General features: G+C 47.3%; 1 long non-coding RNA gene across 1 annotated transcript; it reads left to right on the forward strand.

Annotated features, from left to right (window-relative positions):
* Nucleotides 1–12,522: 12,522 nt before the first annotated feature.
* Nucleotides 12,523–16,197, forward strand: LOC143787976 (uncharacterized). The gene is made up of 4 exons (XR_013218523.1): nucleotides 12,523–12,813; nucleotides 15,232–15,318; nucleotides 15,576–15,656; nucleotides 15,849–16,197. It is a non-coding gene; the product is annotated as an uncharacterized LOC143787976 (long non-coding RNA).
* The last annotated feature ends 755 nt before the right edge of the window (nucleotides 16,198–16,952 follow it).

The following is a 16,952-nucleotide window of genomic DNA, read 5'->3' on the forward strand; positions in this document are numbered from 1 at the left end:
TCTCTGCCAACATAGAGTGGTCATAGATGTCCGCTGATGTCATGTCAATGGAGTGGCACATTCTTATCCTGTTTACAGGGTAGGACTACTCATGTTATGCTGATTGATAACCAGCTCTCTGCTGCATAATTGGGAGAAGCCAGTTGTCAATTAGCTTGATGCCAGTAGTCCTGTGTACAGGAAGAGAAACAGCTGCTCTGTTGAAAGAGAGTAGCTGAATCTATGGCAGGAGCAGTCAATGATAGGTGTTGGGTAAAGCAGGCAGACAGTTGCCTCTTTTAGCAACTACATGCCTGTTAGTGCCCAGGCACATTTTTGTACCCCTTAATGACCACAATATGCCTTTTTACTGACCTGAGTTTTAAGAGAATAGCATCCCCATGCAGGTAACCATCCAGCAGCTGTCAGTTGTACACTATAGCTGAAAACTTGCTGCATCAGTCACAATCAGTGTTGGCACCAACCTTGGCCCTTTAACCCCTTAAATGTTGCTGTCAAGAGTGACTGCAGTACCTAAATGGTTAACAGAATGTGGATGTTCCCCCTTTAACTCCATTGTCACCCTGAGATTATGATTGTGTGGTCCTGATGTTTCCCATGGCAGTTCATGGCCAAAAAAAGGGCATTAGGGTCTGCCGGCTAAAGTGGCCTGTTTAGAAGTTAATGACATTTGGATGGTAAAAATAAATTTCTTCATTCCTGTTATGCCACTTTGCATTAATTCCTGAAAACCACATGAAGGGTTACTGAACTATCTGAAAGCAATTTTGAACATGTTAAGGGGTGCGTTTTTTAAAATGGTATCAATTTTGGAGGTTTCCAATATGTAGGATCCCCAAAGTCACTTCAAAACTGAATACTTCCCAACAAAAATAAAATTTGTAAATGTCCTTAAAAAAATGAAAAATTACTGCTACATTTTTAAACCTTCTAAAATGCTAACACAATAAAATAACATTTTACAAATGGTGCTGATGTAAAGCCGAAATGAGAGGAATGTTACTTATTAATGCTTTTGCGTGGTATGACTATCTGGATTAAAGGGATATTATTATTATTATACATTTTTATAGAGCCATTTATTCCATGGCGCTTTACATGTGAAAAGGGGGCAAATATATACAAATACATTAAACATGAGCAAAAAACAAGGCACTAACAGGTGCAGGAGGAGGGAGGACCCTGCCCGCGAGGGCTCACAGTCTGCAGGGGATGGGTGAGGATACATTAGGAGAGGGTAGAGCTGGTAACGCGGTGGATATTCATTCAAAGTTTGAAAATTTCTCATTTTAAAAAATGTTTGTCAAATTTCTGATACTTTTACAAAATTAAGCAAAACATATCAACCTACATTTACCATTATCATAAAGTATAATATGTCACGAAAAAAACTATCTTAAAATCAATGGGATATGTTGAAGCATTCCAGGGTTATTACAACATAAATTGACACTAATCAGATTTTAAAAAATTGGCCCGGCCACTAAGAGGTTAAGTCCTAGTGTTAGGGCTAGCGGAACACACCGAGGAAAATAGTTTTTATTGTTATTGGTGCGTTCGCAGCCCAGGGTCCACCGTGCAGGAGAACCTGCTGCTAGACAAATGGCAGCACTATATGGCGGTATTGGCTAGCTCGGTTAACTCACAGAGCAGCCGTGAAGGCAAAGCTCTGCGCCCTGTTAACTTCACAGGAGCACAGGCTAACTACCCAAGAGAGAGCAGTCAGTGGTCATGCATGCACACAGAACTCCTTGCCGGAGGTGCCAGCATTCTAGGGGCTTATTTCAGCCAGGTCCCTGAATGTACACATACACACAAACTCCTCGCCGGAGGTGCCAGCATTCTAGGGGCTTATTTCAGCCGGGTCCCTGAACACAATTACACATGACCACACTGGCGCAAAGCACATCATTTAGAAAGACACTAGCGCATAGCCTTGCGGCCATGCGAGCCTTTTATAGCTGCAGCCCGAACAGGACCTTCCAAGAAGGACCAATGAGAAGCTGCCGCAAAGCCTAAGCACCTTCAGGACCTTGCTGCAGTATCCAAGCATGTGACCCTCGATCTCCAATGAGAGATCTTACCCTGGGCATGCTCAGAAGGAGAAAAGCAAGACTTAGTCCCAAAAGCGTCTACTCGCCACTGCCCAGCACTGACTACAATAGCAGAAGCTGGAAGAGCAGCAGTAATCTTCCTCACAGAGTCAGATTGAGCGAGATGCTGAGACCGACGTCTTCGCCGAGCAGCCTCCACTGCGGCAGGAGAAGAATGGGAGACTGCAGCAGAGATGGCCCGAGATTCCCCCTGTGCAGAGGCAGGAACTTGAACCCTAACATTACCCCCCCTCCTTGGGCCTCGCTGCGCTCGAAGGCAGCAATGAGCTGCGGAGCCCTAATGTGCTCAGCAGGCTACCAAGACCTGTCCTCAGGACCATAACCCTTCCAGTCCACCAAATAAAGCTTTTTGCCACGCACCACCTTGCACCCCAAAATAGCGTTCACCTCGTAATCATCCGTATATGAACCCGATGTCCCAGCAGATGACTCGGAAAACCGGGACATGTGTACGGGTTTCAAAAGGGACACATGAAAGGTGTCGGTGATACCCAGGTGTGGCGGAAGGGCTAAACGATAGACCACAGGGTTAACCTGTTCGAGGACCTTGAAATGACCCAAGTAGTGAGGTGCAAACTTAGTGGACTCAACTCGCAGCCTGATGTTATGGGCGGAGAGCCACACCAAGTCTCCAGGAGCAAAGGTCGAAGCGGGGCGCCGATGTGCATCAGCGGAATACCTCATTCTCTCCTTGGAGGCCCGAATGGCATCCTGAGTGCGGTCCCAAATATCCCGTGCCTCCACAGCCCAGTCTGCCACCCTGGAGTCGGCGGAATACACGGGCATAGGCACAAGTACCCGCGGATGCTGACCACAGTTGAGGAGGAATGGGGTTTGACCAGTGGAGTCGGCTACAGCATTGTTCAGCGCAAACTCCGTCCATGGTAGCAAGGATGCCCAGTCATCCTGCCTGGCTGAGACAAAATGTCGCAGATATGTGACCAAGGTCTGGTTGGCCCTCTCTACCAACCCATTCGTCTCGGGATGATATGCGGAAGAGAGATTTAACTCAATGCTGAGAAGACGACAAAGCTCTCTCCAGAACCGAGACGCAAACTGGGGACCCGGTCACTGAAAATTTTGTCCGGCATACCTTGTAGGCGGAAGATGTGTTTTATGAACAATGCTGCCAAAGCCCGTGCAGAAGGTAACCGTGGTAGTGGCACCAAATGCACCATTTTCGAGAAATGATCAGTGATAACCCAAATGATGGTACAGCCACGAGACTTTGGCAAACCCACCACAAAGTCCATCCGACCATTTCCCAGGGCCTGTCTGCCACCGGCAAGGGATAGAGTAACCCAGCTGGATGTTGTCGCGGAGACTTATTTTTGGTGCAGGAGACACATGCCTGAATATAATCTCTGACATCACGGACCATATGCGGCCACCAGTACGTTCTCGCCAACAGCTCAGACGTCCTCTTTGTCCCAAAGTGTCCACCCACCCTGGACGAATGAGCCCAAGAGAGAACCTCCGGTCGCAAATTAATGGGCACAAAAGTCTTGCCCGGAGGCACAGACTCTAGCGAAACCGGAGCTACGGTTCTCAGACTCTGGGAAGGGACAATAAGCTGAGGCTCTCCTTCCTCCTCCTCAGATGACACAACAGAGCGAGAAAGGGCATCAGCACGAATGTTCTTCTCCCCAGCAAGATAATGGAGGGTGAAATGGAACCGGGAGAAGAACAAGGACCATCTGGCCTGGCGAGAATTTAGCCGCTCAGCTGTTTGCAAATATAATACATTTTTGTGGTCCGTGAAGACTTGAAAGGGAAAACGAGCCCCCTCCAAGAGATGTCTCCACTCAGAGAAAGCCAACTTCATCGCTAGCAACTCCCTGTCCCCGATGGAATAATTTTTCTCCGCAGGTGTAAAGGTCTTGGAGAAAAAGAAGCAAGTATGCTTCCGACCTTGAGCATCCTTTTGGAAAAGGACTGCTCCTGCACCAACGGATGAGGCATCCACCTCCATTATGAACGGCTTATCAACATCGGGACGATGTAGGATGGGAGCGCTAGCAAAATGAGACTTGATAGAAGAGAAGGCCCTGGAGACCTCTTCTGACCACAATTTGGGATTTGCTCCCTTCTTGGTGAGGGCTACCAAGGGAGCTACCAAAGTTGAGAAGTGGTGAATGAACTGGCGGTAATAATTAATGAACCCCATAAAGCACTGCACCGCTTTAAGAGAATGAGGCTCTTGCCAGTCCATCACAGCTTGTAGTTTGGCAGGATCCATAGCCAATCCCTGGGCTGAGATGATATAGCCCTGGAAAGGTAAAGACTCCTGCTCAAACATAGATTTCTCCAACTTAGCATACAGGGAATAAGAGGTCGAAGACTCTGCCAACATCTCTCCGGTGGGAGTCAATATCAGGAGAAAAGATGAGAATATCATCCAGATAGACTAAAACCAAGGTGGAGAGCATATCCCGGAAAACGTCGTTGACAAAGTCTTGGAAAACGGCTGGGGCATTACAGAGCCCGAAAGGCATCACTAGATATTCATAGTGCCCATCTCTGGTGTTAAAGGCCGTCGTCCATTCGTCCCCCTCACGGATGCGAATCAGGTTATACGCACCCCGCAGATCCAGTTTGGTAAATACCCTTGCTCCCCGTAGCCTATCAAAAAGCTCAGAAATCAAGGGCAGCGGGTATTTATTTTTAACGGTGATGGCGTTAAGACCCCTGTAGTCTATGCAAGGACATAACTCTCCGTTCTTCTTCTGGACAAAAAGAATCCTGCCCCTGCCGGTGACACAGACTTCCTAATGAACCCTCTTGCCAAGTTCTCCTGGATGTATATGGACATAGCCTCAGTCTCAGGGAGAGAGAAGACAGATCTGCGGGTATCTCAGTGGTGGAAACCTGAACGCACTCTTTCACACATCTGCCCTTACAAGACTCACTCCAACCCAATATCCTCCCAGAGGACCACTCAATAACTGGAGAGTGAAAATGGAGCCAGGGTATTCCCAGCAAAATCTCATCCATTCCCCCGGGAAGAACAAGAAGGAAAATAATCTCCTGGTGGGATGGGGACATGGCTAATGTGAAAGGGACAGTCTGGTGTGTGATCTGTAATGGAAGTGTCGACCCATTCACCACCCTAATAGTTACTGGTTTAGTGAGCATCACCAGAGGTACATTGTGGCGCAGAGCAAACATAGAGGACATGAAATTTACCTCAGCTCCTGAATCCACACAAAGCTCAACTGCAAGAGTGAATGAGTCCAACAGAATTGTTCCTTTAAAGGACAACTTGGAGGAAAAGGCCGCTGTGTCCAGTGAACCTCCTCCTATAGTCACTAGACATGATCGTTTACCCGACCGCTGTGGACACTTGTTAGCATAATGTCCCAGTTGCTGACAATTTCTACACACCACAGGTACTCGAACGGTCTGAGACTTAGGTCCCGCTCGAGAAACCTCCATGGCCTCATAGGAGTCGGATGCCAGGACAGGAGATTCTAGAGGTTTGGCGAAGGTGGGAGCCAGCCGAAACCTCTGCCTACACTGCGTCCGCTCCAACCTCCGCTCGTTAAAACGGAGGTCGATGCGGGTAGAAATTGTAATGAGCTCCTCCAGTGTGTCGGGAATCTCCCTGGTGGCCAAGGCGTCCTTTACATGATCAGCCAGTCCTCTCCAGTACACCGGAATAAGGACTTTATCCGGCCAATCTAACTCAGAGGCTAGAGTCCAGAATTGAACGGCAAACTGGCTGACCATGGACAAACCCTGAGAAATTGCCAACAATTGGAGCGCGGTATCATGAGTGACACGAGGTCCTAAAAAGACCTGCCTCAGAGCGTCCAGGAAGAGAGGAGCACTCTGCACTACACGATCATTGCGCTCCCAAAGTGGCATTGCCCACTCCAATGCCCTGCCCGACAAAAGAGACAAAATGAATCCCACTCTCGCCCGTTCCGAAGGAAAATGTGCAGCCAGGAGCTCGAGATGTATGGAGCACTGGCTCACGAATCCGCGACATAGTTTGCTGTCACCAGAAAACTTGTCAGGAAGCGGGAGATGGGATATAGTTGGAGCAAGGGTGGTTGAGGACAAACTGGCTGCAGCTGCACTTGCAGCCTGAACAGCGACAGCAGTGACGTCCACAGCTGAAGTTGTATGCTCTAGAGCTGCCAACCTTCCCTCCAGTTGCTGGACGCACCATTGTAAACGCTGATCGTCCGCCATTTACTAGCCAGACCCTGGCGCTAGTGTACTGTTTGGGCTAGCGGAACGCACCGAGGAAAATAGTTTTTATTGTTATTGGTGCGTTCGCAACCCGGGGTCCACCGTGCAGGAGAACCTGCTGCTAGACAAATGGCAGCACTATATGGCGGTATTGACTAGCTCGGTTAACTCACAGAGCAGCCGTGAAAGCAAAGCTCTGCACCCTGTTAACTTCACAGTAGCACAGGCTAACTACCCAAGAGAGAGCAGTCAGTGGTCATGCATGCACACAGAACTCCTCGCCGGAGGTGCCAGCATTCTAGGGGCTTATTTCAGCCAGGTCCCTGAATGTACACATACACACAAACTCCTCGCCGGAGGTGCCAGCATTCTAGGGACTTATTTCAGCCGGGTCCCTGAACACAATCACACATGACCACACTGGCACAAAGCACATCATTTAGAAAGACACTAGCGCATAGCCTTGCGGCCATGCGAGCCTTTTATAGCTGCAGCCCGAACAGGACCTTCCAAGAAGGACCAATGAGAAGCTGCCGCAAAGCCTGAGCACCTTCAGGACCTTGCTGCAGTATCCAAGCATGTGACCCTCGATTTCCAATGAGAGATCTTACCCTGGGCATGCTCAGAAGGAGAAAAGCAAGACTAAAGGTACCTTCACACTAAACAACTTTCCAACGAGAACGACAACGATCCGTGGCGTTGCAGCGTCCTGGATAGCGATCTCGTTGTGTTTGACATGCAGGAGTGATCTGGATCCCACTGTGATATCGTTGGTCGGAGCTAGAAGTCCAGAACTTTATTTGGTCGTCAGATCGGCGTGTATCGTCGTGTTTGACATCAAAAGCAACGACGCCAGCAACGACCATAGGGGGCGTCGCAGCGTCTCCTTCTAGCCAGGTAGGCGTGTTACATTCCAAATGGAGACGCCTTCAGCCGCGACGGCCTGGGAGGGATCTTGCAGCAGGAACAATGGTAGCTGGGCGTCTCCCTGTCAACGCTGATAGGCCACTTCAGGATCATCTGAAGCTGCGTTCCGAAATATAAACCGCGACTCTACTCCTTTGCAATCACTTGTGCGTCCTCCACCATCTACGAGCCTCTCATGAGCATCCTGTTTGGAGATCCAGAACTCTGCATCGTCTTCGTTCTGTAGCCTCCCGTGAGCGTCCTGTTTGGAGATCCAGAACTCTGCATCGTCTTCGCTCTCTATATCTCTTTCTGCTCATCAAAGGTAAGTATATCTTTGTGCTGTTATTTCATCTGCCATGCAGCAATGCTAATTTATGTGTATTGTACAGTGATGTATACTACATCTCTGCACAGATCTGTTTGAGCTTGCAAGTTTGTTAACAAATATGCTTTTTCGCTGGTTGGCAGCCATTTCTAGCTTACACTATTTGGAAAGGTAAACAAATACGTTTTTACGCTGGCTGGCAGCCATTTTGAGCTATTGCTTTATGGATAGTCTATTGTACAGTGATGTATACTACAGTACATCTCTGCAGAGATCTGTTTGAGCTTGCAAGTTTTAAACAAATACGCTTTTGAGCTGTAGTACTGGCCGTTAGTGGTCATTACTGGGTAACAAGGATTTGGTGATGTGGTGTGATAGGATGTTAAGATGTTCACCAACAAAATGGCCACCGCCAAATTTTAATTTGCCATCCACAAAGTAGCCACCATTAGAATTAAAACTTTTTCCACCCAAAAAATGGCTGCTAACAATAGGAAAAAGCACACGGCCCAGCCCATCCCATCCACAAAATGGCTGCTAACAATAGGGAAAAGCACACGGCCCGGCCCATTCCATCCACAAAATGGCTGCTAACAATAGGAAAAAGCACATGGCCCGGCCCATCCCATCCACAAAATGGCTGCTAACAATAGGGAAAAGCACACGGCCCGGCCCATACCATCCACAAAATGGCTGCTAACAATAGGGAAAAGCACACGGCCTGGCCCATCCCATCCACAAAATGGCTGCTAACAATAGGGAAGAGCACACGGCCTGGCCCATCCCATCCACAAAATGGCTGCTAACAATAGGGAAAAGCACACGGCCCGGCCCATCCCATCCACAAAATGGCTGCTAACAGTAGGGAAAAGCACACGGCCCGGCCCGGCCCATCCCATCCACAAAATGGCTGCTAACAATAGGGAAAAGCACACGGCCCGGCCCATCCCATCCACAAAATGGCTGCTAACAATAGGGAAAAGCACACGGCCCAGCTTATCCCATCCACAAAATGGCTGCTAACAATAGGAAAAAGCACACGACCCACCCACTTTCTTGCTTGCTGTAACTTAACTATTTCTTTCTTTTTTTCAGATGTCTGCCAATGAACAGGAGTTTATTCGGGCACTCATCGAGATGTACTGCTCCCTGCCCTGCTTATGGAAGATCAAGTCTGTGGATTACAGCAACCGCTAAAAGAAAAAAGATGGGTACGAGAAGCTGGTGGCCCTCTACAAGGAGCATCATCCCACTGAGACGGTGGATGAAAACATTGTGCGGAAGAAGATCCAGGCTCTCTGCACAGTGTACAAAAAAGAACTGAACAAGGTGGAAAAGTCCATGAAGTCTGGGGCCGGAACCGACGACATTTATGCGCCCAAGTTGTGGTACTATGACCTGCTGGCGTTCACTTGGGACCAGGAAATCCCTCGCCCGTTGCACACCGTGACAAGCTTTTGTGCGCATCTGCAGAAGATATCCTGCCGGAGTCTCCTGACGAGCATGTAAGTACCCCTAGCTTCCCTGCTTGTAGCATGCCATGTGTCTTGTATGTTTATGAGACTGCACGGTTTCCAATAATAATAATTCACGTTTTTCATGTTTAATCCCCCAGATAATAACAGTTGCCACTTCCTGTTCAGATAAGTATGTCCCAACAGTCCTTCCCTTCCTTTAAATGCTGTCTTATTTCAAAAGTCTATAACATACATTTACATTTCGTGTCTTCCGCACATTCGTACAGTACAGCCGGCGAAAGTAGTTCAGCCCAGCTCTGTAAGCAGTAACCCCTGTGGTTTGCTACCTAGATAACTGTTCCTCATAGCTTCTCATGGACGGGCATAGAGGTGTTGGGGAGGTGGGGGCTCTCTAGGCCTGATTTGTGTGTATGTTATTGACTTTTTTTTTTTTTTTCCTGTACTCGCAGGTGCCTCTGCAACAGCTGGAAACACCGGAAGGGAATGATGACCAGACCCCTCAGTCCTCCATAAGCCCGTGTGTCGAGGAGCAGACACGTCCACAGCGGCCATCTCGCAAAAGAAAGGCGACTGCGGGCACACCTGTGGATCTCCTGGCACTGGCCAACAACATAATGACCCAGCATGCCACAACCCAGCTCACCGGATTCCCATCCTTCATTGCGGAATGGTTAAACAGATTGGACGTTACCCAGCGAACGCACGCGGAGAGATTAATGTTTGAGGTTTTGCACGCGGCAGCCGCTGGCAAACTGAGTGAGACATCAACGGTGACCATCAGCGACCGTCAGCCCAGTTTCCAGTTTTATTGGGGACACCAGCAGGAGCCCATGCACAGCACTCCTGTCCGCAGACCTGGCCCACATTATTTGCAGTTCCGGACACCACCTCCACCCCCTTCTTTTGGTGACTTTTCACAAGGACCTCCTACGGCCACACACCAGTACAGCGAGATGGACACCTACTATCAACATCTGTAGGGTTCTTGGCTTGAAAGCAATAGAAACTTCTGTTTCATAAGCTCTGTAATCCCCTATGCCTACTCCCCTGCACTCACTACCCGGTGCTCGCTCCGTAATCCCCTATGCCTATGCGGCATCAATAGTAAAAAAAAGTAATGTTAAAAAAAATATAAAAGAAAAACACCTGCTATACTCACCCTCGGCCGCCTTTCCCGCTCCCGGGACCACTCCATTGCAAGCGGCAGCTTCCGGTCCCAGGGAAAGGCGGCGGATGGTGAGTATAGCAGGACTTCAACGGGACTTCGGAAGGTGAGTATATATATATTTATATGTTAATAAACTTTTTAAATCCAATTAGTCCCTCCCCTACTTCGTAATCCCCTATGCCTATGCAGCATCAATAGTTAAAATATGTCATGTGAAAAAAACAAAACAAAAACACCTACTATACTCACCCTCCGCCGCCTTTCCCGCTCCCGGGACCGCTCCATTGCAAGCGGCAGCTTCTGGTCCCAGGGAAAGGTGGCAGATGGTGAGTATAGCAGGACTTCAACGGGACTTCGGAAGGTGAGTGTATATATAAATTTATATGTTAATAAACTTTTTAAGTCCGATTAGTCCCTCCCCTACTCCATAATCCCCTATGCCTATGCGGCATCAATAGTAAAAAAATGTAATGTTAAAAAAAATAAAATAAAAAAACACCTGCTATACTCACCCTCCGCCGCCTTTTCCGCTCCTGGGACCGCTCCATTGCAAGCGGCAGCTTCCGGTCCCAGGGAAAGGCGGCAGATGGTGAGTATAGCAGGACTTCAACGGGACTTCGGAAGGTGAGTATATATATATATATTTATATGTTAAGAAACTTTTTAAGTCCGATTAGTCCCTCCCCTACTCCGTAATCCCCTATGGCTATGCAGCATCAATAGTTAAAATATGTCATGTGAAAAAAAAAATAATAAAAAAAACACACCTGCTATACTCACCCTCCGCCGCCTTTCCCGCTCCCGGGACCGCTCCATTGCAAGCGGCAGCTTCTGGTCCCAGGGAAAGGCAGCAGATGGTGAGTATAGAAGGACTTCAACGGGACTTCGGAAGGTGAGTATATATATATATATATATATTTATATGTTAATAAACTTTATAAGTTCTTCCTGGGTTCTAATCCCACCTTGGACAACATCTGCAAAGAGTTTGTATGTTCTCTCCGTGTTTGCGTGGTTTTCCTCCAGGCACTCCGGTTTCCTCCCACATTCCAAAGACATACTGATAGGGAATTTACATTGTGAGCCCCATCGGGGACAGAGATGATAATGTGTGCAAACTGTAAAGCACTGCATAATATGTTAGCGCTATATAAAAATAAAGATTAAAAAAAAAAATTAGTCCCTCCCCTACTCCGTAATCCCCTATGCCTATGCTGCATCAATAGTTAAAATATGTCATGTCAAAAATAATAAAAAAATATTTATTTTTTTAAGTCTCTATACTATGTGGCTCTGTGGCTGGGCAATATACTACATCGCTGGGCAATATACTACGTCGCTGACCAATATACTAAGTGGTTGGGCAATATACTACATGACTGGGCAATATACTATGTAGCTGGGCAATATACTACGTGACTGGGCAATATACTACGTAGCTTGGAAATATACTATGTAGCTGGGAAATATACTACGTGACTGTCCAATATACTACGTGACTGGGCAATATACTACATGGCTGGGCAATATACTACGTGACTGGCAATTTACTACGTGGCTGGGCAATATACTACGTGGCTGGGCAATATACTAAGTGGCTGGGCAATATAGTACGTGGACATGCATATTCTAGAATACCCGATGCGTTACAATCGGGCCACCATCTAGTGTATATATATATATATATATATATATATATATATATAGAGAGAGAGAGAGAGAGAGAGAGAGAGAGAGAGAGATGAAAATCATGAAAGCGCTAGGGCAGAGGATGCTGCGGACTCCCAGGATTCATATGTTTGATACAGAAGAAGAGTATGTGCATAGATAGATATATTTATTGATATGTTTGATACAGAACTAGAGTATGTGCATAGATAGATAGATATATATTTATGTAGACATTGAGACAGAAAAAGGAATTGCATGGGTCATCAACAAAATGGTACACGAGAGCACATCAACCCCAAAAAACGTATTCCATAATACATGGTACAAGTACACGAGAGCACATCAACCCAAAATAATGTATTCCATAATACTTGGTAAAAGTAATGGCTACAGTTACGCTAGTGCTGGAGTGGAGATGCTGCCATGGGACAGCCCCTGGCCCATTGAAAAAGTCACAGTACTTCTCCCTGCAAATCGTCGCATCATCATAGTTCCTTCTGGATCCAAGACTTTCCAAGCCTGAAACCCTGTGCTCGTCTAGACGCCATTCGCACTGGGTTACATCTCCGTTTGCAGGGTCAACAGAAGAGGTGTCTCCATAATGTACTCTAGACACCATTAATGCCATAAGACGTATGCAACTATATCACGGACCCACTAAGTGTCTCATACCATACTTTTTCCTTGTTATAGGTATTCAGATTTCACCTTCTATCATACTCAGCATATTCGTCTCAATTTAGACACTGTTACACAGATAATACAGCGTTCAATTTTTTTTTTTTTTTACCCAACGCCACATCACATCCTGTTTAGCGGCACCGCCCCCTAATTACCCGGCTCCTGCCTCCTATACTATTTATACACAGACAGATCCACACTCCCCAGACTTGCGGTGGATTCCGTGTCTGGAGGCCGTGCCTCGCTTTCTCCTGTTACCATCATCCTCAGGTAATATGTTTCACGGACACTTGGCACATTTTTACTGGAGCGCCCCATATCTTTAGGTTTGACAATAGTCTGAATCCCCTCTTTTTTTTTTTTTTTCTTTTCCCAGATTGCAGGTGTTTTACTTTATAGGTGATCATCGCCCCACCATACTAGCACTCTGCCTAAGTTATATTACTCCTATCCTTTGTGCCCTATAGTGTGGTGGCGTCTTTGTGAGTATTTTAGTCATACCTTTGGTTTTTCATCCTCTCCAGGATATCCTTTATAAGCATTCTTTACAAACATTCTTTTCGTTTCCTGTTTATTTACGTTAGGTACATTGATTGGGTACTGTTTCTTTCCCCATGAACACAGCCCTACTGGCTATCATTAGCACGGTACGTTCTCCATTGTGTGGGCTCTTATGGTCACTTATTGTCTCACTTTCTTTGACCCGGGGGGTAGATATTTGCGGTTCAACCTACTGCCTTTATATCTTATTCTAGTATGATATTCCATTTTGACCTCTTGCCTCAAGCGAACGTTGTATGTCAATTTATTGTTTATATGTTACTGTATGTTATCCTGTATATACCTTGGTTATTTTTGTACTGGTTGTACTTCATTTTTTGTTTCTTTATTTTCTTATGATACTGTAGTGACTGATGAAAGTCCCTTTGGACTGAAACGTTTCAAGTGCTACAAATAAATCTATTCCACGTTTGTTGAAGATGAGTGCTAGACTTCTTTTTTTATTTGTATTGATGGTGTGGGAACCTAGTCTATGCACCATATAGTGACTGTGCACACGGTGTTTTCACTTATGTTTCCCATCCAAGCCCCCACCGCAATTTGGGAACTGCCACTGCTGCTTAAATCCATGGGAAATCTGTTTCCAATCATCCGGGGTCTCCGGGAAAGGCATGTAAGTGCGGTGTAAAGCTGAGACGATTGCTTTACATGTCTCTGGGATGATGACGCTGAGCAGGGATCAGGAAATAGCTGCGCAGTAATGCAAGTCTTGCATAGACCTGCCAGTCACCAGGAACCGCCGCGTGACAGCCAGTCTCTCATCCACAGGGACAGCAGCTCGCATCCTGGTATTTTGCCACCTGATAGAAGGTTCCACAGCAGCTAGTAGCACATTAAAGGAATCCTCTGACATTCGCAGGTAGTTCCTGAAATCATGCGGGTTGTTCTCCTGCAGTTCCCTTATTAGGCCATATGGGACAATTGATTCCTCTTCTGCAGCCACTGTCTGTTCCACATGCGGCGCTGTCGCTTAGTACGAGTGTTCCGCACGTGGGCCTCCAGCTGGCGGTGAGCTGCAACCAACAAGCGCTACAATCACAGGTACATCTGTAATAGACATGGCAACCTGAAAAAGCCCAAAAAAAAAAAGAATTAGTACTTATGATTTGCTAAACTGACACAAGACATCCAATACTGTAATGTAGCATTCACACATAGCGTTTTTACCGCATATCATACATACATTAAATACACAGGGCTAATAAGCTGCGTTGACGCAACGGCCGTACACCATAGATACCCAAAAATCACAATACAAGCCACTGAAACGTTGTTACCAGGACGAAAAGCGCTGCGGCTTGAAACCGGGAACGCCCAAGAGTGATTTCAGGAGCCGGCGTCACAACCGCAACGCTGTGAATAAAGGGAGACGCTATAGCGATGCGGATCGCTGTCCTCCTCTGGGCGTGGTTAGGCGGTGCCGTTCAGCGTCATTTCAGGCAAAATGGCGATGAGACAATGTTGCGCTCCTTTAGGCCAGGCGGAGTTGCGATTTTTTTTGTACGGAAAATGACAGACTGGGACTATGAGGGTCTGCAGACGGCACCTGCCCACATCAACTTGCACAAGCAGGACGTGCTGCGCCGCATTGCTGGGCACATGGAGAGGAGGTTTGGCATCTGCCGCAGTGTGCTCCAGCTGTGCAAAAAGTGGGCGGACCTTAAATTCAAAACCCCACAGCTTCTGGCAGAGTTGCGGGCGGATACCAGTCAAGGCAAGTACCAGTAAGGGGGAATCGGGTGACGCACGCTGCCGGGAGGGGGGAATGTGAAAAATGGTCAGGTCAGGGGTTCCAGAATCTCCACCAACATATAAAATTTTGTGATGTCTGCAACTGCCGGGAGGGGGGAATCAGGAGACGCGCACTGCCGTGAGGTGCTTCCTAGTGATGCAATAATACGTGTCCCAGGCCAGGCAGACCATTGAACAACAGAGCCCCCAGACAATGCAGAGTATAGCATCACTGGGAAGTGTGATCTCTATTTTCTATATATGTACGTACATTTGGCGACTCAAAATTTCATTTTACTCCTTGCCGCCAATGGCGCCTAGGTATTTAATTTTTTGTTAGTATGGAGCCCTGTACTTTTGCTTTCTAAACATTGCGGTTCTTTAATGTTTGTGTAGGGAGACAACGGTGCCGACAACAGGCACCAGCACCTGCCAGCACGCCTTCTAGCACCACCAGCAGCAGCCCACAGCCCGGGACGTCACGTATGTTAACCATCATTAATTATTGCATACGGGACATTAGAGGGGAGCTGAAATAGTGTATACATTACTGGCGCAGTAAGGACCAGGCGCCCTACCACCACTCCACCATCCTCGACACCTCCCTTCCGCCACTCATCTTCCTCCCCCGGGTCGGCGGCATTCTCCCCACAGGCGAGCATTCGTAAGTGACCAAAACTGCGAGCGCTTCCCAACGGCGTGTTCAATTGTTAACCAGATATGTATTTGCTTCCTTTTAGCTGCGGCAGCTGTGGCCCGAGCGAGGGGATGGGAGGTCAGCAGCACCTCTTCCAGGGATGAGCAACAGGCGTCCCTTCTCCGTAAGTATACAAACAGTGGGAGGGGTTATCGGTGGGATGTCACATTTGACAACGACAAAAACGAAAAAAAAAAAACGTTCTCGCCCTCTGGGACAGGACCAAATTGAGTGTGTAGTAAATCTCAGGGTATGTTCACACATGCCGTATTTGCAGCGTAATCACCATCCGTTCTCCGACCTCTTCTATCCACAGAACCGCCCACCGTGAGAGAGCTGCTGGCGAAGCAAAAGCGCCTTGAACAAACAGCAGCGCTCCTGCTGGAGCAAGTAAAGCAGCAGGGCCACACACTGCGACACCTGTTGGGCTGTGGGAAGATGTAATTTTTTTTTTTGTTTGTTAATTTGTTTGTTAATTGTTTAAAAAAAATAAAAAATTATATTCCCAGTTTTTCACAAACAAAAAAATGTTCTTTTTACCATTATGTTGTGTGCTCTTTTACTTAACTAGCGGAGCAGGCCAGGGCCAGCCAAGCCAAGGCAGACACAAAAGAGTTTGTTTACCTTTCCATATAGTGTGCGCATGAGTTTGCTAACCGCATCCTAAAGTGTCTCCATCTTGTTCGTCCGCTTGCCAGATGCACAAGATGGCTGCCAGAGATGTTTTATACATCATTTTACCGTGTACGTAGATAAGCATTGCTGCATTAGCCATAACTATACACAGAAGAAACAAACAACAACTCAAAGATATTTCATACAGTTGATGAGCAAGAAAAGAACCGATGAAGACGCCTGCAGTATACTGAGTACAGCGTTCCGGACAGAACGTTCATGGGAGAAGAGGATCGTAGCTGGCAGAGGATCGTTCCGGACAGGACGATGGAAAGGCAACGTGAAGATGCAGCTCTCAAACAATATGGAATAAATCGCTGTAGAGTCGCGGTTTATATTCCGGGACGCCGGGACGTCACATCCTGGGTGTCAGCCTGTGGAGAAACACGCCTATCTGGCAACGCTGCAATTTGTCGGATCATTACATCCCAGCTGTTTGACATGGAGCTAACATCCAGCGAGAACAATAAGTGAGTCGCTGTTACGTCACTGGATCGCTCCTGCATCATTCGGGAGTTGGTGTGTTTGACGTCTCTACAGCGACCTAAACAGCGATGCTCCAGCGATCTAGTTTTGGTCGGCTCGCTGTTTATATCGCTGCAGCGTCGCTGAGTGTGACGGTACCTTTAGTCCCAAAAGCGTCTGCTCGCCGCTGCCCAGCACTGACTAAAATATCAGAAGCTGGAAGAGCAGCAGTAATCCTCCTCACAGAGTCAGATTGAGCGAGACGCTAAGACCGACATCT

Source organism: Ranitomeya variabilis, chromosome 1 (assembly GCF_051348905.1).
Source record: "Ranitomeya variabilis isolate aRanVar5 chromosome 1, aRanVar5.hap1, whole genome shotgun sequence".
NCBI classification, from domain to species: domain Eukaryota; kingdom Metazoa; phylum Chordata; class Amphibia; order Anura; family Dendrobatidae; genus Ranitomeya; species Ranitomeya variabilis.